Source organism: Sparus aurata, chromosome 23, assembly GCF_900880675.1.
Source record: "Sparus aurata chromosome 23, fSpaAur1.1, whole genome shotgun sequence".
Classification (NCBI taxonomy): Eukaryota; Metazoa; Chordata; class Actinopteri; order Spariformes; family Sparidae; genus Sparus; species Sparus aurata.
Window position 1 is genome coordinate 9,509,806 of NC_044209.1, and position 24,870 is coordinate 9,534,675.

A 24,870-nucleotide genomic window follows, 5' to 3' on the forward strand; every position below is an offset into this window, starting at 1 on the left:
TAGGAGAGAATATGCAGAGATGAATGGAAGATACAGTAAGAGGGAGAAGACTTACAAAGAGTTCACTTGAGATGTGTGTGTGTGTGTGTGTGTGTGTGTGTGTGTGTGTGTTCGATACAGAACGCGCCGCGGAGTAGTCTTCAAAGACGCGGTTCATTTAGCTGCTCGATGATACGACGCGCTCTCTCTCCTGTAAGAGCGGCTCAGTGCTGCAGTGTGGGGTGTCGACTCACCGCGGGATTGGCAGCACGAGTGACCCTTTCACATTACAGCGAGACGTTAGATTCCATGTTCAGATCAGAAATATTGATCAGTGGAGCTTTGACAGTTCCCCGTAAGATGATACGACACATCGGTACAGTCCGCTCTCACAGGGTACATCAGACAGGCTCTGGCTCTGAAACGAAGGGCAACGAGAAGTGTGCTGTGAGAGGTTCACACTTCAGAATGGGAACCAAACTTTTCTTTTTACCTCTTGGTGGACATGAGATGTCTATTGGTGCCATTTGTGGCATCAATATGCAGCAACACTTCAAGAAATTGTAATAAAAACTTTTATTTGAATTCTAGACAAGGTAGGAAGCATCTTTGGCATGCAGTTCAAAACTTTTGAGTCCTTCCCTGCTCTCTGAGTTTGGGTCGCACCTTCCCAAACTTCTTATCGTTTGCCTGACTTCATCTTGTGATGTCAATGCAGATATTTTTCCTTGGCCAACGCTTTATATTCAGGAAACATTGCCTCTGGCCAAATGTAGCGGGAGCCTGATTTATATTTGATGGGGATCTCCGCCACAGACACCTAAGACATACATTTGATTTATGGTCTTGGAAGTATGGTATGTGATCCAATCTTCATTCTACATTCATGCGCCACTTCCTGAACTGGGAAGTCGTTCTTCCATTTTCGGAGAGCCAAGTCGGAATTTGGGACGTGGGGTGGTCCACCAGTGACCCCCTGGTACGGATCGAGCGGCAAAACAAATTGGATCCCGTGTTTCCTATGACGCAACTCAGCAGCGTCTGTCTGCCTGATGACATCATCCGTGTCAAGTCTGGAGCGCTCTTGTGAATGAAAGATAACTGGTTCGATTCATCGGTGATCTCCACAACATCCTGAGGCGGAAAATTAATTGGACAAATTAACTTTCATGATCCAAATTAGCCTTTCAGTGACCACAGACTGAACCTGAAGAAGCTTGTTTGTGACCAGTCTACCCCTCGTCAGGCGCTAAGGGCGTCAGTATGACACAGAGGGTGGAAAGACTGTTTTATCTGAGTGAACAAGCATCTGCCTCGAGTGCCTTTGAGCAGGACACTAAAAAGAGGCCGTTCCCTCCTGACAAGGACGACACCTGTGATGTACCGACCGTGGCAAGTGAGCCGTTACTCTTTACTAGGCAAGGTTGTCCTGCTTCCCCTCGCGGACATTATGCAGTGACTCAGACCTCGGAGTCCATCAACCCTCATTAAAATCAGCACAAACGGGCCTGTCTGCCACTCAGCCCATAGGATCCCTCGCTCTGTCCGCTGGATGGAAGAGTAAACACTGTCAGTGCTTCACTCAGGATGGGCCGCTGCGTGGGGCGGCTGGCGGAGAAGCAAGACGGAGCAACCACATTAGAGGGAACAAAGCGGAACCGGGAGGAACGAACGAGAGGGAGGAGAGCGCCGGTGCCGGGGGAGCGGTGATCGCAGACGCTTCATGTTTTATGCACGTGTGGTCCACTTTCTCCAAGAGGCGTGTGAGTCAAAAACAAAGACGTGTGACGGTGATGACTCCCTCTGCCCCCGTTTACAGAGGACTCAAACCGTTTTTGTGTTGCGTTGCCCCCGGTGCTCCCACACACAAACTCACTCCCACACGCACATGCACGCACACACACACACACACACACACACACACACACACACACACACACAGATCGACATCTGTCTCGTTTGATTCAGTGTTTTTCACTAAACAAAGCTCAGCCCAACTGCACTCCATCACTTTAAAGCAGCCGGGGAAAAAAATAGGCCCTTACATCACGGTGCTTCGAGCCAGCCAGGCATGACGAAGACTGCAGTATTTTTCAAGAGGGGAGACACACACACACGCACAATAGCCTTCACACAAGACACCACAGTAAACTAAAACGCTGCACCTCCAGTGACAAATAACAGTAGTTAGAGGTTCCTATAGCGCCGTGTAACTCTGAGCGGTAAAGTGTGGATCTCGGTGCAGTCGCAGGTTAAAGTTACACTTCGATGCTTTTCTGCCTGGTTTCACCATGTAAAGGTGCACTATGTAGTTTCACTCAATAAATAAACTCAAACAACAACGTAAATGAACAAACTCTTCATTTTCACGACTGAACAACATGAATAAACAAACTAACCCTTAAAAGGACAACACAGTTTCGTACTGCTTAACTCTGTTTATATGTGGCGGACCCTGCCACCTTTCTAGCTTCATACAGTGTTTCTGGGGACATTATTGTCCTCAGGGAAAGGTTTGTTTATTCATTTACGTGTATGGTAAAAAGAAAAAAAAGCAGTTCTGAGTTTGAATTTTTTCACCAAAACTACGCAGTGCCCCTTTAAGTCTTTCTCCTGAATGAATTCATCAAAGAAAAACTCTATTTGTGACGCAATTTCTAGAAGTAATGCCCCGGTGTGCGTGACATTGGCTTTAAGGACTTGTTTCCCGTTCAAATGAATTCCATGAGGGCGTTTTGCCTCTTCCTGTCGCTGCCATGTCCAGCAGTCGTATCACTCACAAGTGTGTTGTGTAGAGTTTTTGCATTTGTGTGTGTGCTGTACCTGCTCTTTAAGGATGCATGGATGCGTGAGTGCGTGGGTGGGTGGATGTTTGCAAGTGTGTGTGTGTGTGTGTGATGGCAGCACCCCGGCCTCCGGGCTCTATGTCCTGCAATGCTGAAGAATAAAACAGGAGAAGGAGGCAGTAAAAATGGATGAGGCGGCGCAGTGAAGAGAAAGAGGAGGGGAGAACGCCTCGACTGACGTGCAGCCTGCAGGACGGCGACGCCGATCACATGCAACACTTTAAAAAGAGATATTTAGCAGTCAAAAGACAAGATCACGTGTGTCATCTGAATCAGATGAGTTCTACCACGTCCTGTTCTCAACATGCTCAAATTCAACTCAGAAGCATTCGTTTGTGTAGTGAGATCTCTAAGTGGTATGAACATGTTGTACCTTGGCTTGGCTGTGTCAGAGAGGCTTTAACAGGCAGGTTGGATGAATCACTCTAAATGGCTGGTAGGTGTTTTGTCAGTCATTCACTGTATGTGTCAGCCGGGTGATGGACTGGCGACCTGTCCAGAATCATCTGCCTCTCGCCCAGCCCATGCCGGGCTCGGCTCCAGCCCCGCCTTGCGACCCTGAGAAGGGTAAAGTGAGTACAAAAGATGAATTAAAACCAACTCTGTGAAAACATTTTTACGATCTACTTTGAGGAGTTGCTGAGACTTTACCATCAACAGTGCAGCACATCATTCACAGCCTTCTCGACCGCTCCACCAAGTAAATTAGAATATAAACCGAGGGCTTAAAATGTGTGTGGGCAGGCCAGTCGAGACTGACTGAGTGTTGGATATGAGAAGGGAACAACAAGTTGGAAAGTCCCACAAATTATCCAGGTATTAAAGGTGCTATACGTAAGACTTAGCCACCAGTCAAATTCTTACTCAGAACCATTATTGGGCAGCATATCACTATAGTGACTGCTTACTCCTGCTAACTGTAGCTGCCCTGACCTAGCTAGCTAGTCAGCTCGGGCCCCAAGGAAGTGGTTAAAGCTACTGCTAGCATGAGCGTTTTGGACCAGCATGGTTAGCATGCTAACTTAAGGAGAAATCATTGCAACGTAGCACATAGACATCATAAGGTCAAAATCATTATTCCTTCACTTTTTCTTCTGTGATTAATTTTAGTAAATGTTTTGAAGATTCTCAACTACAATTGTCTACAGCTACAGCTGTAGCTGCCCTTAACCAGTTAGCTCAGTTAGCTGTGCAGTTAGCAGTTCTGAATGGGAACTCCGGGACCAGGGTTGTGTAAGTGTTTACACTGTGTGTAAGTGTTTACACAACTAGCACCATAGTTTTGGACCAGGACAGGCCAGGTTAGCATGCTAGCTTCAGTAGATATCTCTGCTACATATAAATAATGAATATAAATAATCAAAACAGCTTTTTCTCTCGTGGCTACTTGCTAATCGGACTGCCACACCTGAAGAAGAAGTCATTGCCCGGATGCCTGTTATCTGGATATCTCTCGCCTGTTGTCCCCGGAGGCTAAATCTTCGTCACACAACAGTAGATGGGTCGCGAGATTGTCCACATTAATCCAGTGCAGCAGGGAGCCATATTATAAAGCTAACATAGAGGTTCTATTTATTTCTGCTGGTGTAATGTCAGTGGCATTCGTAGCGTCATTGGTTCCCATGATGAGAGTTACTTTTGAAGTGTCTCATTTTCCAGCATTGTTCCCTCGAAGATGGCCCTCTCCACTGTCTCTGCAGTAAATTCTAAACCCACTCTCCTCTCTGCTTGGTGGAGCAACCGGAGAGGCTCGACTTAATGTTTCTTTTCATTCAGGCATGGTTTCATTACACTGGTGTCTGCACATAGAAGAAAAATGCCACTGCAGACACATGAAACGACGGAAAGAGAGCCGTCTCACGCATCTGGTTAAGTGTGGTTTCCTCATGTATACCAAATAATATCATGTTAGGCCACCTTATAAACTTGGCAAAGAGAGGCTGTTTGGAGTAAAGGCTCTGCTGCATGAATGAGATATTTGATTCATTGCAACTGCATTGTTTCAAAACCTTTTGTAATTATTAACGATGAAGCCATTTCCATTTTGTGATAAATGCCGAAACCGCATAAATCTGCCCCTCAAGTCAGCGTCACACAAAAACCAATAAGGAAAATTAATTAATTCGGAAACTCTTCTCGGCAGTTTGTGAGCGACCCACTGATTTCCACCGTGAAAGATTACCGCCATTCAGAAAACTCCCATTCAGACACAGTGATTCTTCTGTAACACCCAACAAGTTCTAATAGCCATTTTTACACCTCATTGAGCCCGGAGGCAAAATTATGATAGTGCAGCCTTGGAAACTATTGATGCTGCTGTCTGTTTAATCGGCTAGATGAATTAATCCATTTGGAAGGAGAGGGAAGAGGGGGGAGGGAGAGGAGGGGGAGGAAGGGGACGGTAATGGCTTGGCAGAGGACCCGGTGGACGGAGAGATGGCATGGAAAACACATTAGTCACGTGGTTGGACCGCGCTCGTTCGTGTGTCTCTGGTTGTGTGTTTGTGTGTGTATTCATGTAAAACATTACCTTGCTAACTTTATGTCGTTAATATTACATAATCCCATCTATTAGGCCCAGTGCGGCAAACACTTTAGTCTAAATCAGGCGTTTTAGCCGAGGCCGACTGGCAAAACATGACATAGCTTTCCTGGAAAGAGAGGAAAGAAAGAGATAAAGAGGGGGAAATGCTGAGCACAGAGAGGTTGGTGCAATGATGGCTGCTTTTTGTGTGTTCATTTGTGTGTGTGTGTGTGTGCGCTCAAGCCATTTCCCGGTCCTCCTGTGGTCATCATTCAAAGCACCACACCTGGAGTACGAGAGCCCTTCTGCCGCGGCCAAATGATCCTGCCAGAGGGGTGGACGGATGCAGGAATTGAGGAAGTGAGATAAAAGGGAGGACGGCGGGGGGGAAGGAGGGGGATTGGATGGCGGATTTAGGGGTGAGAGAATGGGGGATGCAAAGGAGAGTGCCAGGAGAAGAGAGGTGGTGGTGGTGATGGGGGCAAACTCGTAGATGTGGATGAAATTAATACAAGGAGAGGGAAGAAGAGAGAGAGAGAGAGTGAGGCTGAGAGGAGGACAGCCAAATGAGAGGGTGGGGGGGGGAGAGATGGATGGAGAGGCAGCGAGACAGATGAGGGTGTTAATTTGGGTTGTGGGGACATATTGTCTCTGCGGCTTCGAGTGGACGGAGGGGAGCCACCAAGGAGATGAATGAGGGCTGGTGAAATTATAAGAAAAGGGGGAAACAAATGGAATAAAAAACGAGAATGGAGGATTGAATTAAGACACGAGACAAAGAGCGCGTCGGAAAGCCTCACTGCGTCCAGCGCTCTCGCTCCGCTGGACGGTCTGGCTGCAGCGCCCGATGTGTGATATCAGAGCAGTGCTTTGGAGGTACCTGAACGTCATTCTGGCATTAAATGGATAAAAGTTTTCCAAGGACACTCCCCCTCCTTCCTCCCTCCCTCCCTCCCTCCCTCACAAACTCACTCACCCCAGAAAGCATCTTTTAAATTGTGTAGTTGGCAGAGACGGGCTGACGCAATGTGTAATTACTGTCTAATCCGGAGCCCGTGAAGAGTCGTCCGTAAAAAGGTTTTCTCTTCAGGTAGATTCTTTTACTTTGGTGTGAAAGGAAACAACTACTGTGTTGAAGATGAGGTCAACGTTAAAGGGGTGCTATGTAGTTTTTGAAATTCAAACAACAATATCAATGAGGCAATAATACAAATATTCATTTTTACCATAATTGTTCAACAAGCTGTTCTCAGAGGAAAATTAAGTCCCCAGAACGTTGTTTGAAGCTAGAAAGGTGGCAGGGTCCGCCACATATAAACAAGGTAAAACAGTACGAAACCGTGTTGTCCTTTAAGAGCAGTTTGTTTGTTCGGTTTATTCAGTCATGAAAACAAAGAGAGCCTCAAAATTCATGTAAATCCAGAGGAAGTGCGCTCTCTTCGACTTTGATTTTTTAGCGTAAAACACATTTTGTGTATTAGATGACTTGAAACAATTAGCTAGAAGGGGCTAACGCGACCGCCGCCGACATCAGAGACTTGACCGTTCGGCGGTATTTGCTCGACTTCGAAAGCATCCGGGAGCTACTTGAGATGCACAGAACCACCTGCCCGTCGAGGCACAGCATCTGATCTCGTCTCGTCTCACCTGAATAGAGAGCGGCCTGATGATGAAATGAGAGAAATGAGAAACCCGTCAAGTACGCTGATGAAACTGACAGCTGGCTGTGCCCACCTGTGAGAGAGAGAGACAGATGTTGTTCCAAGGAGGGAAGAAAGAAAGAAAGAAAGAAAGACAGAAAGAAAGAAAGTCAGAAAGAAAGAAAGAAAGAAAGAAAGAAAGAACACATTCCTGAGGCCTTCTACCACCAGATGTTGGGGGGGTATGGGATGACATGGAAGAAGAAGAAAGACCGAGGATAAGTTTCAAAGAAAAATCCATTTAAAGGAGACAAGTGACAGGAAAACAAAAACTAAATTGTACAGTTTTAAAGTGTCTGAAAAGACAGTGCATATTTTTGGCTCAGATCGTTAAACTGACAACATCATGGAAGGGGTCGCTACAGAAATAAATCTTTTAAAACAATAAGATCCTACCAGAGTCCATTTGCAGAAACAGTCATTTTATGGTCAATAAACTCGACAGTAAATCAATGTTTTGTCACCATCGGTCATTTAGACACGGAAACATTGGAAACATGGTTCAGGTTAAAAACGCTCACAATGACAATGGTAACATGCATGTTAGACAGGAATGTTTATGTTTTTCCATCTGAAACATTAACATTCCTGGCGGCGCGAGCGAGCAGTGGTTAACACTCTTGCCTTAGAGCAAGGTCCTCAAAGTCCTGGGGTCAAATCCTGCTGGGGATCCCGCTTTATTTCCGTGCAGAGTTAACGCATTTTCTTCACGTTTGAGTCCGTGTACTCCATCGGCATCAAACGCACATACACAATAGGTTAATTCTCGGGTCAGTCAGTCTTGACCGAGGCACTGGCTCAGATCAGGAGCGGGATAAATGCAACGCACCAAAAAATGCACACTAACATGCCAACATTAGCAATTATCTACTTAGCAATCATCAAAAAGTGCAGCGGAGGCTGATGGGACTGTTGCACGTGTTCAGTCATAAACACAACCTTCAATCCAGTTAAAAGTTGTGACCTGGCGTTGGCGCTACTTAAAAAGACATGGGATCATCCGGTTACTGCACTTCGTCCTGAGAGAAGCACGAACGTCTGTCGCGTATTTCATGACAGTCCCAATAGTCGTTGAGATGTGTCAGTCTGAAAGTTGTCCGCCGATCGGCCAGCATATCCATCCCTGGAGCGATGTGGCTAAAAAGAAGAGCGAGTGATGGAATGTGAGAGGGCCGCCATGTGTCTCCTCGCTGCACTGTAATCCCTCTCCCCGCTGAGCGAGGGGACATCAGTCCTCTTACATTTTCTCTCTCACCTCCACCTTCCCACTCTCGACTCTCATGTCTCATCTCCCATCGCCTGTGCCCCGCTTCCTCCCTCTCCGGCATCACCTGCCTCTCCTGATTACTCCCGATGTCTGTCTCCTTGTCTCTCCCTCCCCCCGCCTCCCTGCTCCCCTCCTCACCTGCCTCATCTGTCACCTCTGATTCCATGTCAGGAGCTCTTATTGGCAGACCCCGGTTTCAACAACTACTATAAACCAAATCCTCTTGTGTGAGTCCGTCTCTGGGTGTGTGTGTGTGTGTGTGTGTGTGTGCGGGTGATGTGATTTAAGAGAGTGTGTGTGACCTAACTCCTGGCAGCTGCTGATAATGCTGCTAAGCATGCAGGGAAGAGGGGGAAACCGCCGCTGAATGAATGATAAACCGAAGCCTGGTGATCAGAGGGAATCACTCCGACTCCAACACTTCTTCTCCTCCTCTTTCTGCCGTTCGCTCCCTTTGTTTCCCGCCCTCCTTCCCTTTCACTTATCGTCTTATCGGATCTGCACTCCCTTCATCTCTTCCAGGGTTAAGAGTCTTTGGTGTGCTGCTCAATATGTAGGAAGTACAGTATTGCCTGCAGCCTTATGCTTGTGCACACACACACACACACACACACACACACACACACACACATACATACGCAAACACATAGAGTGTGTGAACGTGTGTGCAGTAGTGGCGAGGCGTTTGAGTTTTGAGGCGGCCCACCGAGCGCTGACTACTTTGGGTGCAGCAGATACCCTTCAGGTGGAAACAGCAAAGGTCAAGGTATTGATCATGATTCATTCTCAGGAGCTCTGTGAGTTTGTGAACACACCCTTACACTTCTTTTCTTCACACACACACAAACACACAAACACTCACTGCCCGATGGCCATGGGGAAGGGCTGCAGCGGGATGTTTGTTACCCTGCCGACTTACTCACTCCTGCATTATCGTTGCACTTGAGGTTATAGAGTAATGGATTCCAATACATGGACTGTGATCACTGTTCAGCCTACACATGAAAGATGCATCACACTCACACACTCACACACACACACACACACACACACGGGCATGACACTGTGGTTGAACCAGAGCACTAACAAATCCCACTCACATAGCTGGAGTCACGTGTCGACCTACTGTATACATGCGTTCATGCCCACATGAACACTTAATTGGACCACCATCCTGCTGGAAACATATATAATATACAGTACATTATGCAACATTTCCCCGAGGCTGATGGAAGCCAGATTGAATGCACATCAGCGCCGTGATCTCACTCCCTGTTTGTTCTACTTGTGTGCGCTCCATACGTATTATTGTAGTGATGCAGGTAGCAGGTCGGAGAGGTTAATGTCAATGTACAATAACTGAGTCGCCAACCTAATGTGACAAGTACCAGAGGATGGGAGCGCGTGTGTATATATGTGTGCGTGTTTGTGTGTGTAGAGGGATGAACAGGCCAAAGGGTAAGCCAGGGGCAAACAAAGTCACAGTTGGAGGAGTCTGTTTGATCCAAAGCAAGCTACGCATGAAAGCATGGAAGAGAAAAAAAACAAGAAAGAAGGTGAAATTGAATCCTGAGGCTGCTGGATGCTCTTTCTCCTTTCCACAGAGGAGCTCTGACAAAACAGTTGTCTTAAACAACCCTTCTCTTCCCTTTCTTTCTTCTTGCTCTCCTCTCATCTTCCTCTCATCCAATTAATTTTTAATCAGTGTGTAATTATATTTCAATCCAACATCTCACTGTATTCATATTTAAAGTGCCCATTGGCCGACCTGTTGTGCAGGGACTTTTGAGCTTGTCCTAATCTGAAAACACATCATATGGGTTGAAACTGAAGGCGGCCTATCACAACCCATATTTACGTTTGAGAAGTAGTATAAAGATGGGAAAGTTCCTATACAGAGGAGGTTGGGGACAGGTGTTTCGGTTAAACAAGGAAAGGACTTTAATTCAGGAGACCGCGTCCCGTGTGAAACCAGAAGTCAACAGTGAGTTCTTTTACACGTTCTGATATACTGAAGTTACATCACATACATTATGTAACCGTGTTAATCAGATAGCATAGGTGAATCTGTGAGGGAAGAAAGAGAAGTAATGTAGTGATTTTAACCTGAACCACAATTTTCTAACTGTGGTTAGTATCCTGACTCAAACCTATTATATATGCTTATTATTATGCTACTTTCAGTCATAAATTTGGTTAGGTTTCGGCTACAAAAATATTTTGTTAGGTTTAGGAAAACAGGTTTTGGGTTAAAATAAACCCTTTCACAAACTTGGGTTAGGGTTAAATATGTTTGAAAGGGTAACTTCTCCCAAAATGTGTATGTTTCCGGCCTTTTCTTCCGAGTTGCGAAGCTATGAAATTATAAAAAGCCTGATTGGCCAGTTTCAATGATGGCCATGTGGTGACATTCATTTTGATTTTCTTTCATGGACAAAACCAATACACAGCAACATCAGACCATGTAGCTCCATACACTCTGGAATCACTATTTCATTGTAATTTAGCATTTAGTTAATATTTGACATCATATTTGTCAGCTTACATGATTACATCCAAGATAATACAGGTGAGACTCCTCGCTGCAGTCTTGGTGAATGGAGACTTTCATGTATCTCTGCTGAGGGAATAGGGAGAGCAAGCCATTCTTCGAATGATTAATCACATCTGTTTCCCAAGAGGTCATGAATGATGCAGAGTTTTCTCTAGAGCTTGGCGACACCCCACCCAGACTGCTAAATTATAACTACTATCTCCTCCATAGAGCAGCAATGCAGCTTGTTGTGGATGAACTCATTTCAATCCAGGAATTAAAATGAAACCAATTTCTGTTTTTTCCCGGGCATAAAATGAAACACGGTGTGACATTTTCTCGTTACAAAAAGATAAGAAAGCTTTCCATTTGTGCGCTCCTCAGAACATAATTTTTTTCCCCCCATCATTTGACTTCATTTGGCCACTGCTGCATGCGAGGACAGCACCGATGGCTCAGTGTGCAGGTTGAGTGAATGCTTTTTTATCTAATCGGATCATGTGGTTGTAGGTTTGCACTTAATAAGCCTAACAAGTCGTGCCGCTGTGGGACACTAGCAGGGAGTGGATCGATGCACACAAGATGCCAGTGCATTAACTTGACTTAATTATGGTGTCTCTCTCGTGTCCTCACCCAGCGCACATGGACACACTCAGTTTATTAGGTGAACTCGCCAAGGCTAAAATATTTCCATCTAATACAACTTTCCTGCAATCAGTTATATTTTGGTGAAGGTTATAATGCGTATTTTTTTGTGAAATAGTGTTGATTCAAATGTACCGCCACTTTGGTGTCAGCAGTTGTATTGTGATGCCGCAGATACGTGTTTCCATTTTTTTTGCCACGCCATTTGCTGTAAATCAGTGAGGGCTTATTTTCTCAAATAAGAGAAAGCTCCAGTTTGTAGAACGACTCTGAAAAACATCTGAAAAACACTGTAAAGTTCTGATTTAACCACTCTGAATTAGCTAACATCTTGCTAAGCTAAATAAAGCTGTAGCTGTGTTTATCGACGTCAGCAGCCTCCAGTTGGTTGATTCAGAATTTGGCGTTTTTTTGGTACAGCAAATGGAAGTTACGTGGCCTTAGCCTAAACGTAGGCACAGAAGGCTAGTAGCCTAACTAGCTTAGGACATCAACTAAATGATGTGCTATGTTTTCAGTGAATTTATTGTTGTAAAGGCTCACTACTTACCTTTATAACTGATTGTACTCTTGTACTCTAACTTTTGTTATCACCGTTGCTGTTGAGTTGCTTTCACCAGTGGTTTAGCCGTGAACGAGGCTTATCCTGACACCCTTATTGGGTATCTGGCTGTATGTTGTCCGACCAAACCACCATTACTGCCGTCCTTCACAGTGATATAATCCAAATTATCTAAAGTATATGCACTTTTACAATGGAAAATAGTGTTTCAAAGGGCGACTTAAAAGCTCTTCATACTTTCTCTGATCTAAGTCACGTTCAGTATAATAAATGCACACTCTCATGTAGCCTCCACGTACAAAAAGTGTACATGTAGATTGTTAAACATGTATAAATTACAGACAATTACCCTTAAGTGGGGATTGCCACAATACAAATCTGTAAAAAGTGAAAATTAATCAACAAACATTCACAGCAACACCAATTAACATACGCTGAAGACATGACCATTCATCATGTGCATTCATCACCAACGTAAATAGATGAGCACAAGGTTAAACTAGAGACACAAGTGCACACATACACACACTCACAAAGCGTGATTACAGATCCCACTGCTTCTCATGTTAGGACCCGCCTACTCTGCCTCTGATTGGCTGCCTTGGTTAGTTGGGTTGGTGAGATTTAGGCTTGAGGACATAGATTGGTTTGGGGTTAGGGTAAGAATATCAGGGTAAGCCAATCAGAGGAGAGGCCAAGAAAAGCATTGGGATCCATACCGACACATACACTAGCCTTATCTAATGTACACTAATGGCTTCAATTTGTTGTCTAATTGATTGATGGGTATAATGATTAAGGTTCCTCCTTTGCGCTTTGCAGACTTGCAGTGTTGTCCACAAGAATCCTTCACCCGAGCGAGTCCTTGACTTAAATTAGATCTTAACTGCAATGCGGCTGGCTGTGCACACCAGTTAGGATAATGTGTGTTAAGGACCATCCACTTATGAATGACTCTTAAACGTACACTGTCCATAAAGAGCAAATAAAGTGCCACATCTGCAGGATGAGAGTGCACAGCAGGTGCTGTTTTTGGCCTTATTATCGCTCTAATGTTTTTATAATGTGCAGCATTTAGCAGCATGGTGACACCAAGTTGCCCTTGGATTAAACCAAAGGCAACACATGAACGTCAGGCCGCCTGTGACAGACAGTCGTTGCTGGTTATTATCGTAATGTGCAGATGTGGCCATGTGCCGCTGATGTGATTCAAGCTTGGGAGGATTTACGGGGGGGAATAATCTACAGAGATTTTCTCTTTTTTATTGCCTGACACTAGTGATTTGTTGGAATTCGATACACTTTACTGCTCACACCCCACGCAGAACGCAGAAAACTTCAAGGTCGAGCGCTTCTTTTCTCCGTGTTAGAATACACGTGTGTGTGCTGGTCGTGTGTACATATATGTTGGCCAATCTGTGTAGGTGTTTGCATCTGAAAGTGGGAGGATGGTTACATGTATGTATGCCGAAGTGTACGTTTGTGTGTTTATCCATGTGTGCGTGTGCCATCTGCCGTTTTTTTTTTCCATTCTGTAAATCTCCATGCCCGACAGTTGCTTGTATATTAAGGAAAAACACGGTGCCATTCAGATTAATGCACACGAGCGTCTGAATTCAGATCAATGTCATCCTCCTTTGACAAATTGTTTAACAGGCTGCGTGAACCGTAACTCAAACATTTAAGCCAGTTTCTGTCATTTGTTTACAGCTTGTTTTCAGCCCACTCGTCGCGTTGACTCTACATGATTCACATCATGTTTGCAGCCGTCTCTGTTTGAACACACATTGTCGTGGTCATTTCTTTTCCTCCCTGGTCTGCTCTCCCTCCACACCTGCACTGCAACTCCTCCATCAGCCCAGCCACGTTCCGCGTGTTTTTTCCACTTTTTCCCTGAATCCGTTTTTCGCTGCCTTGCTCTATCTGCAACTCATCTTCTCATAGGTTAAGTTTGTGTTCAAGTCCAGTCGTTAGTTTGGTCTTTGTCGAGTCATCTGTTCTGTTTTCCTGATGTTCCTTGTGTTGCCACGATCCTGATTGACACTTGAAACAGGCATATGAGTCCATTTCCTCCGCTCCAGTGTGACACCAAATTATATACAGCGCCCGACATCGGCCACTCGTTCGATTTAATGCTCCACAATATATTATTACATATTTGGTTAATATTTAGTATTTATGATTATAATTATGACATAAAAACAGGAATATTAAATAATCCATCTAGTCACAGTTGCAAATAATATGAACACCGTACTCATACTGTATATACATGCTTATATGTGAATGTTAAAGATTGAGTTGTACAAACAAACAAAACTTTAAGTAACATTATGTAGAAATGTTGGCGCCCCCCACAGATCCTGAATGGAACAGCGCGGCATGAACACAAATCTCAGGACTGTAACAGTTTGTCAGACATCCTCATGCAAAACTCACAACATCATAACATTGTTGTGCGTTGAAAACGTGTGCGTTGAAGAAAACATGTATGTAACACTGTGATTCTACCCTTTCGCTGAAGCTGCATAGTGCAGAAACAAGTGATGGGGCTGAGACAGAGACACCATTCACCTTATTACGAGACACTGTACCATCAACATGATGTTGAAGCTGTTACTTAAAGGTTAAAAGTGACCTGATGTTGCTTTAAATTTCCTTTCAATTACTTTCCAATACCATTTTTTTACAGTGTGCCAGCTTTTATCACACCACATAACTCAAATATCATCTCATAACTACATTTTATATCCTAATTAATACGATGTAAAGCTGGAAAATGTTCCTATATGACCCGCTTATGAAGTCCCCTCACTTTGAGCAGCTTATCTTTCAGAAAGCATTTTCCATTTCCTCCTATTAGAGGAAATAAAACATCTAATTTAAATAGCTTCCCCCAGTTTAAATTAACTGCTGAACATAAAAGTAGCAAACTGAGATTTTGCCGGCGATAAGGCTGCCGATATTGTAAACCTCCTCTGGGGACGCCGGTGACCACAAACGACGCGTTTAGACCCTCATTTACTCGGCGATAACCCTCCCTGCACCACCACCGTATCTGCATTCATCTCTCTCTCTCTCTGTCACACCTCCTGAACTCATGTCTTTTCAAATAGATTTGCCTCCCAGCATGCTGTCTCACAAATACTCTCTCTTCCTCTCTCATCATCCCTTTTATCGATTACACCCTAACCCCGACTTGTCTTTGTCTTTTATTGAGGGTGAAAAATTAACTTTTCTCAGACTTGGTTGAAAAGTTGAGTCTCTCTTTCTCTTCCTCTCCACTCTCTCTTGTCTTTGAACACTCGTCGACTCACATATCACAGTGCTTGAACTCGTACTGCTTCTGAAGTCGGTGTCAACTGTTCCCAGACACCTGTTGCAGAGTTCACACTATTCTGCCAACCAAGGCCGGCACCAGATACTGTGTGAATCACACAATCGCCCCCCATCTCTCATATAGACGCCCCTCACACACTGCAGCTCTCCTCTGCATTCCTGCTGTGTGTGTGTTTGTCTAAGTATATCTATCCCCTCACTTGTGTTCTATAGTTGTTGTGTTACTATATGTCTGTGTGTATTCATGCCCCCAGGACAATGCTGATGATCTGTTTTTGATGTTGGTGCTGTTTTGATTCTTTTTCAGAAGATGTTTGCTTACATGTGATGTGCTGAAGAGCTACAAGGTCGATGCCCATCACACTTGCCCACCTTGGCAATTATTTGGTTATTTTAGGGTACTTAACTAACCCAATCTTAACTCCTTCAATACAGCCTGATGTTCAATTTGTAACTTCTGGTCCCATTTAGAGTAAGATAGACAATAAATGGTATTCTTTAGGATGACAAGTCAAAACCATGCCATGTCCTGGGGTTCCCAGTTGGGATTAAGACTTGATTTATGCGTATCCTCCCAGGCTCCACCCTATCGTCCAAATATGCTCACTTCTGGCCCAGAAAAAAAAAAAAAAGAGAAAATAAGTTGGCGCTACCAAATTGCTAAACTTGAGTTAGTCAACAAACCAATGGGTGATGTCGCTTTAGGTTTACACTTGTTCAGTCCAAATTCTCCTCTGTTTTTAGCCATGTTGGCAGAAGGGCCCTTGGGTTGGTAATGTCAGTCAGTTGGTCCGCCACGTTGATAAATATATAAGCAAATATCGGATCGATTACCATAAAATTCTGACCTTCCTCTCATTCCCAGAGAACGACTCCTAGTTTTCACTTCACCTGTGAAATATATCGACTTTTGCGGAAAGAAGACATTCATTGTCCGCAGATGATGAATCCTTATGACTTTAATGACCCTCAGAATGTTGCTGTAGCGCCCGTATCAAGGCTTCACATTTATGGTTTTGAGGGAAAAATTCGGACAACGATTAGATGGATTGCCATGAAATATGGTAGACAAAATCATGTTGCCCAGTGGATGAACTGTAATATATCAAGTGATCCTTGAACTTTTCATGTCATGCCAATATCAGGTAATCACCTTCATACATCAAATACTTCACAGTAAAGGTTTCAGACAAGTATTTTTAATGAGAAACCTTTGTTTTAGTGTCCATAAAATCTGTTTCCTTGCACGTTTGCATGCTAGTTGTTTAAAATCAGTGGAGAAACCTCCAGCCTGCAGCAAGACAACCTTATCGAGTCAGCGGTGATGACAGTGGAACTATAGCGGTGAAAGTGATAAAGGCGCCGTTGATAGGAACAACCTTGACACTTCATGGCTTGGACGGTTCCATCACTGACCCGAGAGATCTCATTTTCCACTCTGTCCGGAGCAACAGACGGACACATACGAACAGCCTCCCGTCACTGCGCTCGTACGTCTTCCCACCTAAATCCCATCCAGCAAATCAATTTTTCCTCCGTGCAGCCTTTTGCCTCCTCTTTTGCCCTCCATCATCCTATCTTCTCTCTGTCAAGGCTTCCTCTGTGTATATACAGACAGGTCAATCATTCCTTCTCTTCCAGGTCTCCTGGCACCTTTGTACTTCTGATAGAGGCTGAGTACGCTCCAATATCTGCAGGCCCCGCAGCGAGGAGCCTTCCTTTGCACCAAAAGTGTCTGATTATATGGAGTATATAAGAGGGGGGATTTGTCTTGACACCATCGTACTTAGCAGAGAGAATAATGATGGAGCAGGGCTATCTATCTATCTATCTATCTATCTATCTATCTATCTATCTATCTATCTATCTATCTATCTATCTATCTATCTATCTTCTTTTCCATTTCCTCTTCTGGATTTTTTTCATCCATCTCTGCCTTTCATGTTTTTCTTCCACTCTGCGCCTTTTCAGTGCTAGATGGACGGGAAATAAAAACGCTGAGATAGGGTAATACAACAGTGTACGTGGCGGACGAAGATGATGCCATATAACAGCTGTTCATGGTGCACGTCTCTCAATCACAGCAGCAGAGTGTCTGTCGCGATGCCCTTTAGAAAAAAAGTGTGTCTTCGCCGAGGCAATTGCACATATTTTCATGTTGCCTACCTCCGGCCGTTTTTATGGAGATGACGTTTGTCGCAGTGGCTGTCACAACGCATTGAGTTGATTTGTTGATGGTACAATGTGAAATGTTTTATTTCCTCACATCGGTATTGGTGTATTGATCACCAAATGGCCCGTGACATTATATAGGCCTGAGCACAACATCGTAATCTAAATGCTTTTTGCTTCGAAAAAGTACTCAGGTATTGTTCCAGTTAGATGCACTTATACTGCAGTTATTCTCCGCCGCAGCGTTATTGTCCTTGCAATCTTTTTCTTCACCGTCTCTCTCCTCCCTCTATCATGTCCGCGTCAATCAAGCCCCAGCCTTCTCCGAGCTACATAAATCAGGCGCACTGACTTTATCTGAATGCAAAACCTTGTCAGAAAAGATGCTGACGCTAGGACTTTGTCTCGGAATGCATCATTCTTCAAGTCTTCCTGCTGTATGGAGACAACCTGCACAGCGCCGAGGACAAGTGAAGTCAAAGACCTGGAAGCTCAGTCCACCATCACATAACTGTCCAGGCATTTAGCAGACGCCCTTACGTGTGGATCTACTGCACTTCACAAGCAGTCCGGTAATTTAAGGTGCTGTATAAACCATAAGTGCTGCGACATTAATAAGAGAAGTCGACATCAGCAGTCTGATGAATAACAACTGTCTCCGTGTGAATAGTAGCCAAGCACAAGGTGAGTTGGATCAGTGCAGCAGTACGAGAGGCAACTAATATCTGTTTTGGATGAGATTCAAGCACCTAATGATGAGTATAAAAGTCTCATTTTCGCGTTCATACCTTGATTATGGGTGTGTACTAGAAAATGTTCAAATTCTTTATGTTGAAAAAACATCTTTTAACAGTTGAGTTATCTAAAGAGCAGAACCATGACGATCGTTGACAGCAGTCTGATTAGTTATCAATACATACTACTGCAATGAATGGATTAGTTTTTGGACAAAGCATGGCATCGAGCTTGTTGACCGATTACTGTTGGGGATCCATTTAGCTTGTTTAACTAACTCGGCTCGCTTCAGCTCCAACCACGCTCCACCTCTTTGCCCATTTTGGATTACTCAGGAGTTAGATTGAGTCTGGCACCACCAAGTTGTAGACAGTACCAACCACTTTCAGCTTCATTCTGGCTCTTCAGAAACCTATGGGTGACGTCATGGCAGCTGCGTTGACTATTTTATCCAGTCAGAGGAAATGCTTGCTGGGGAGACGGAATACAACATGGGTACACAGCGTGTAGTAGAGACATCTTCTCCATCAAACTTGCTGAGATTATAGAAAAACACAATGTTAAGGTGAGAGCGGAGATATTTTGAGCCAAGACAAGAATAGATGAAAGTCTGAGTGGTTTAGAGATGAGAAGAGAAGAGAGAAAGGGTCGATCGGGGAGGATGGGTACATTTCAGCCTAATGTAACGCTTTGTGATTGGTGTTTTATCAAAAGTCTGGCGTGTCTGCGCAGAGTCCAAATTTGCAGAAAGCAGATGGCTGGGAGCGAACTCTCTGCGTCACTCCGTCGCTCCAGGCTGCCTTCAAATAGGTTCACAATGTGTCCGCATTACGTTGGCTTACCTGGACTCAGGTTCAAAAGCAGCCCTCTCCCTCCTGTCTCCTGCCCTCTCTTATTACCATAACTCCTTCTTTGTTCCTTCTTCTCAGTCCCCGAGTTGATCCCAGACTAACTTCCCTTTGTTCCAAGTTATAGGATGTCATATGAATGTAATCTCATGTTTGACTCTTTCAACTTGCTCGAGACGGTGAGATCAGAGGTTTGTGTGCTACGTAAAAAGAAGACAATGAAAAGCCTAATCAGTAGTATTGAAGATGGCGAGTCAAATAAACGCAAGGCCAAATTTCAGAAACAATTAGCATATCATTTGAATATTTTGCGCTTCGTTTTTGTTCTGCAACACAGACGCCTGATTGTCATTGACTAACGAGCTGAAGTGAGACGGCCTCGGGAGAGCTTCACAATGAGCCGCCCTTGTTTGTGTGATTAGGATCTGGTGATGGTTTGCATGACTGCTAAGAACTCCCCGACGGCAAATAACACGCGCTGTAAATGAACCGGCGTGCGAGTAAGTCGAGCGGCGCGCAACTAACTCCCATATCCATTTGAAATGATCTCAAACAAAGCAAGGCTGAAAGTCTTTTTAATGACAGCGATTAAGACATAATCAAATAATTTGAAGCCGTGGGACTGAAAAGTCTGATGCTGTTTGGTTTAGATACGTTTGTGTTGATTATTAAGTGTGCCATGTCTCCGCCGATAAGGGAATAGAAGACAAAAATAGTCGGTGAAAGGCTTCCGTTCCTTCTCTGGCAGCAACTGCTGATGGTTTTTCTTGTCAGGCCATAGCTGTGCTGGTTCTGGGCGAGATAAAAGCTCACCAATGATTTGAATTTTCTCTTCCTTATATTCACTCATATTGCTTTCTCATGCCTACCCTCGGCCCCCGTCCACACCCCGTCTAACATTGACATTCCCTGGTGAGCTCCATTGTCGACCTCGAGCCTCGAACCACTCCACTGCCCTCATCCCTCCTTTTTTACTGCTTTGTTGGCATTCCTCGCTTAATCTCTCATTCACCATTCCTCTTTAATTTCTCCTCTTTCATCATTTAACATTTCCCCCCTCCCAGCTTCCGTTGTCATCACTCCATCACCCTCTTCTCCATCACCCTCTTCCTCCTACCCCCCACCCCCACGGCCGCTGAAGGGCCTTGTCGGCGCGAAGACGACTGCGAGAAGCACCCCGGCACATCATGGGATCAAGGCAATCCCCTCTGCGTCCCTTTGGCTGCTCTGAGGGGATCGGAGAAGGTGACAGGTTTAGAGGAGTGCACTAGCGAAACGGATAGAAGAAGGGAGAGAAACACTCGTCATGAGATTGCATCAAAATATGGTTGTGGGGAGAGATGAAAGGGAACGAAGTGGCTCGGAACGGTTAAAAAGATTGAGGACTTTCAGGGGAAGGTTTGTGAATTGGACTGGGAGTGATGTCCCTGTGCAGTCATGTCGAGGGGGGAAAACAGAGCAGAAAGAGACAAAGAGACGGAGAAAAAGACAAGTTTGATAGAGCTAGACAGATCAATTTGTCCTCATACCAAGAGGCCCTTCGTCATTGTTACCCCTGTGATTGTTCCCAAAATGACTCATTTTCCAATCTGCAACTAAAAATACTGAAGGAACGATCGTGGTTTGGATGACGTAAAAGGCTGGGCTTGACTTTTGTGAAGACAAAGGATGCTGACTGAAACTTGCCCAACTTTCCACCCTCAACCACCTCCTCTCTCAGGTCATGTTTGGACAGACTATTACGAAGCAGCGTCTCTCTCGACAAGGGTGCCAATATGTAGTGCGAGTAGAAAAGTAGATGGGGCGAGTTCTCAACTGAAAGTACTGATAATGTATCTGGTGGATACATTTATGTTTATCTGCACTCTTGATGAAGGAGAATCCTCACTGGGCCGCTGACTGAACTTTTTTTTATTGAAGTTAAAGAAAAACTTGTTGTCTCTACTAAATAGTTTTCTAATACATGATAAATATAGCAACTTCTGATCAACCCATCAATTGTGAACTAAAGTTAACAGTTTATTTTAGCCACAACTTCTACCAGTCCAAGCCCCTGCGAGCAGACTGCTGTTATGATTGAAATGTGATGATGTTCATGAGATGTAATATCCTCTTGCAAAATATTATAGACCTGGAAAAAAAAAACTGATCTGGCCTCTGATAAGTCTTAAAACTAATTAATTTGTTTCTCAAAATTAAAATGTCCCCGATGTGCGTTTCTTTTTTATAGTCTGAACACTCTATTAGAGGTTTTGTGGTGGTTTAAAGACCTCACACTCCCGAGAGAGACTCTATTCACTCATCAGGAGGGTTTGTCAGTGAACATCTATAATTTTTAAGCAATTTCTCCACATTACTCATCTTGTTGCTGTTCTCACTGTCCCAACCATCTACGAGCGTCTATAAAACATTTCATGATTAAGTTGCACAGATAATAAATCTCTGCCACTTTGAAAATGATTCTGGCAAAAAAAGAAAAAGAAAACACCCACCCAACATCTATAAAACTTCATTTTAATGAAACTGAAAGCAGTCCCATAAATACAACACCTTGACAGTTACTCAGATAATAACACCTGTTGTTTAAAAGTAGCTCCACCTCCTACCCACCCCATACCATTCCCCGCACGTCAACATTCAAAGCATGTGCTCGGAGACTCCGGAACACATAAATCCATCCCTCCCAAGAAAACTTGTTTATGGCTTTCACGTACCGACGGTAGCCCTTAAGTCTGGTATCGGCCTCTCCCGACCAGCGCTTCCTAAAGGTCACCCTGAGAGGTTCTTCTGCGAGCCCACTGGTGGAAACAGCTGATATTTGCTATGATCTATAACCACTTTACATCTATAAGTGAGCCTCAGGGACAAATCCTGGGCAGGGAGTGCTGCGCTGTCCCAGAGGGATGTACAGAATGGCAATGAGTGTTTTATTATTGGGGTTAGTGATGAATCTTGGCAGAGTCTTTCTCTGCAAAGTCATTATTGCCTGCACAGTGGACCATGGAGGTTTTCTGGATCTCTGCACATCTTACTCTATATGCTGCTGGCACATATATAAAAACCTTTTGTTTAATCCAATCCAACCCCGGAGGCAAAATGATCCAAATGAAAGCACTAAACCATTCACGGAACCACCCCCCCTGAACAATTATCCACTCATAGCTCAGCAGCCTTAACAAGGCATCTCAGGTCTGTCCAGCTTTGAATTTCCCAGCAGGAGGAACTGATCGCCGCACATCTGTACTGAGAGTGATAATAGTTTTTAAGCCTATACATAACCAAAACTACAACAGCAAAAATGCAAATGAGTGAACTAGCATCCATCATATGGGTTCACAGTATGTCTGCATTATGTTGCTGACCCAGCTAGTAACCCAGCTATTGCAAAGGAGTACTGGTTTCATTCATTCGCAAGGTCAGCTACAGGTTGCGCTCTCAAACTTTAGGCTAATGTTAGCACCTCTGTCCTGCCCCTATGGACACCCGACCGAGGGTTATGAGAACTCTCTGATGTTTCAACATATCACGCCCCTTTTTTGTTTTTGTAACAAACATAAACCCATAGCCACCAGTTTGCTGATTTCTGGCGTTAGCGTAGCTTGCTGGCTAGCTCACTAACATTACATTGTTCTTGCTGATTTGTGCACGACAGTCCACATTTTCGCATATATCAATGCTGCTTCTCCCTCTTTAATGGCAGAAGTCACATGGAAGTCCAACAGCGAGGTTGCTGCAGTTGGTTCCTCTAATAACAGTACTGGCAGTGTTAGGAGCACTGGTTTGCTAATGTTAGTCTATTAAAGCAAAACTAACATTAGCCTAACATATTTGATTGTAATAATTAGTCAAAACATGCTTTGTATAGATTGCTGCCATCTATATTTTAGATTAGGGCGTGAGAACAAAACAGTGACAAAGGTAGAGGAGGTTTGGTCTTTAATTTGTCAGAATGCCTTAAAGGAGGAAATGATGGATGAGGATTAAAAGTGAAAATTAAAAGTTTAAGAGAAGAGAGACGGAGAGAGGGAAAAACAGCGAAGGGGCTGAGATCGGATCAGAGGGGGATTAGAGGACAGAGCAAGGTCCCTCGGGTGGGAGGTGGGAGGAAATGAGGTGGGGAAATCAAATGGCTGGGAGGAGGAAGGAGGGAGCGTTTCGAGGAAGGGAGGGGCGAGAAAGGGCGAGCATAAGAAAAGAAGCCCGGCTGGTATGAGAGGTGGAGATTGATGGGTATTAATAGTAATGTTTGATTAGCATGAGTACAGTCGGGAAAGCGATACGGGCCGGGCTAGCAGCCTAACATCACTGACCCCATGCTGGATCGGGCGCCCATTTTTCATCCCAAAATAGTTAGAGAGGACATGTATAAAACAGAAAGAGCAGACACTCTGATCTTTTACTGGACGTCTCCCCTGAACCTGTCTGGCCCTTCTCCCACCTCGACACCTGTCAGCCAGTAACCAGGTAAGATGAGAAATGCTACATAGATATTATATAGAGGTGTGAGGAGACAGACGGATGAAAGATAAGGCAGTGAACCTCAGTTTTATTGTGTTTTCTGCCTCCTTAAGATACGTTTTCAGACACGGGAACACAAATTTTGATAGCGAGTGGTTGATAATGACAAAGTAGTACAGTTCTTGATATTACTTTGTTGTCAAATGCAGTGATAAATGAAACTAATAGCAGAGGTGATGGAGGAACGTGCGGAGAAATGCAATTCACTTTCCGCTTACAGGCCTCGCTGAGATTAGATTTGGATACAGAGAGCATATCAGTAAGGTAATTACGTTCTGATAGCAACACTTTGCCTCCAAAATAAAGAGGCACAGGCGTGGTTTTGTTGCAGCGCCTTCTTTGTGATATCTGTCAAGGTCAAATTTTAATTGTACGTAATGAGATTGAATGCAGTCACCATTCCGTCCGTGCTCCGGGGCGACGCAACTTTGTCAAGATGCTGAAAAATGCAGCTCCTCTTGAGAATTAATTTCAATGTGCTTCTGATTCTTGGGCTTTATACGCCATGAATATTCATCGTTAGAACGACACTTAAGTGGATGCAGTCTCAAGTAATTAATGAAGGGGGGGACGCACAATATTTTGTTTGTGTGTCACAATGAAGTATGTAATGCCTTTTAACGCTCTCAACGCTGTTGCTTTCAACAGCAGATTAAAAGGAATTTACATCTTTAATTTGTTTTTTAATATATTATGCAAATAGGTGTTGAGTGTGCATGCTTAAGATTGCTGTCATCACATGTGTGTTTTGCAAAGTCATCTCATTAGAGTTACTTATTAGATTATGAATCTTAGCGGTGCGTACAGTATGTTAAGTGGCAAAGTGTAACCATGGTGATGCTTCATGAATATACACACATTTTTTAACTATATAAGTAATAGTTAATCCCCCCGCTTTTCCTCTAGTGCCACCATGAGTTTTACATTTTTCTACATTTTGGGAAATTATCTTGACAACTACTGAATGAATTGTTAATAAATTTGACACATTCACAATTCAGACACAGTTACAACTTTAAAGGTGCAACATGTGAGAATTTTGGATTTAAACATTCAAAAATAAACCAACATTATCAACACAACATGAAGAAATATAAATTTTGACTTTATTTCAAAGACATCTTTGTACTGTTCAACAGGGGTATCTGATGAAGTTAGCATGTTAACTAGCTAGCCCCTAGCCTCATTGTACCTAAAGAGGT

General features: G+C 44.0%; 1 protein-coding gene across 2 annotated transcripts in view; it reads left to right on the forward strand.

The window, feature by feature from the left end:
* pvalb6 (parvalbumin 6) overlaps nucleotides 1-24,870 on the forward strand; it is a 49,668-nt gene that overhangs the window by 12,621 nt on the left and 12,177 nt on the right. The window contains exon 1 of one of the 2 annotated variants that reach the window (XM_030408963.1): nucleotides 23,452-23,614. The exons of the other annotated variant lie outside the window; for it this stretch is intronic. The gene's annotated coding sequence lies outside the window, so the exon portion shown is untranslated. Of the gene's footprint in view, nucleotides 1-23,451; nucleotides 23,615-24,870 lie in introns of those variants that run through there. 2 annotated transcript variants of the gene reach the window in all.